Raw genomic sequence first — 1253 nt, 5'->3', positions numbered from 1 at the left:
GATGTCTCCTTTCCTCCTCTCCAGGTGGTGTCTCCTCTCCAGGTGGCTCCTCTCCTCCTCTCCATGTGTCTCTTCTCCTCCTCTCCAGGTGTCTCCTCTCCTCCTCTCCAGGTAGCTCCTCTACAGGGTTCTCCTCTCCACGTGTCTCCTCTTCAGGTGTCTCCTTTCCTCCTCTCCAGGTGTCTCCTCTCCAAGTGTCTCCTCTTCAGGTGTCTCCTTTCCTCCTCTACAGGGTTCTCCTCTCCAAGTGCCTCCTCTTCAGGTGTCTCCTCTTCAGGTGTCTCCTTTCCTCCTCTCCAGGTGTCTCCTCTCCAAGTGTCTCCTCTCCAAGTGTCTCCTCTCCAGGTGTCTCCTCTCCGGGTGTCTCCTCTCCGTGTGTCTCCTCTCCAGGTGTCTCCTTTCCTCCTCTCCAGGTGTCTCCTCTTTTCCTCTCCAGGTGTCTCCGCTCCAGGTGTTCTCCTCTCCAGGTGTTCTCCTCCCCAGGTTTCTCCTCTCCTCTTCTCCAGGTGTGTCCTCTCCCTCTCTCCAGGTAGCTATTCTCCAGGTGTCTCCTCTCCTTGTCTCCAGGTGGCTCCTCTAGAGGGGTCTCCTCTCCTGGTGTCTCCTCGCCAGGTCTCCTCTTTTCATTACCAGGTGTCTCCTCTCCAGGTGTCTCTTCTCCTCCTCTCCAGGTGTCTCCTCTCCTCCTCTCCAGGTGTCTCCTCTCCTCCTCACCAGGTGTCTCCTCTCCTCCTCTCCAGGTGTCTCCTCGCCAGGTCTCCTCTTTTCATCTCCAGGTGTCTCCTCAGCAGGTGTCTCCTCTCTTCCTCTCCAGGTGGCTCCTCTCCTCCTCTCCAGGTGGCTCCTCGCCTCCTCTCCTCCTCTCCAGGTGGCTCCTCTCCTCCTCACCTCCTCTCCAGGTGGCTCCTCTCCTCCTCTCCGCGTGGCTCCTCTCCTCCTCTCCAGGTGGCTCCTCTCCTCCTCTCCGGGTGGCTCCTCGCCTCCTCTCCTCCTCTCCAGGTGACTCCTCTCCTCCTCTCCAGGTGGCTCCTCTCCTCCTCTCCGAGTGGCTCCTCTCCTCCTCTCCAGGTGGCTCCTCTCCTCCTCTCCAGGTGGCTCCTCTCCTCCTCTCCAGGTGGCTCCTCTCCTCCTCTCCAGGTGGCTCCTCTACAGGGTTCTCCTCTCCACGTGTCTCCTCTTCAGGTGCCTCCTTTCCTCCTCTCCAGGTGTCTCCTCTCCAAGTGTCTCCTCTTCAGGTGTCTCCTTTCCTCCTT

The sequence above is a fragment of the Salvelinus alpinus genome, chromosome 22 (assembly GCF_045679555.1).
Source record: "Salvelinus alpinus chromosome 22, SLU_Salpinus.1, whole genome shotgun sequence".
NCBI classification, from domain to species: domain Eukaryota; kingdom Metazoa; phylum Chordata; class Actinopteri; order Salmoniformes; family Salmonidae; genus Salvelinus; species Salvelinus alpinus.
Note: the sequence above shows the minus strand (reverse complement) of the source record.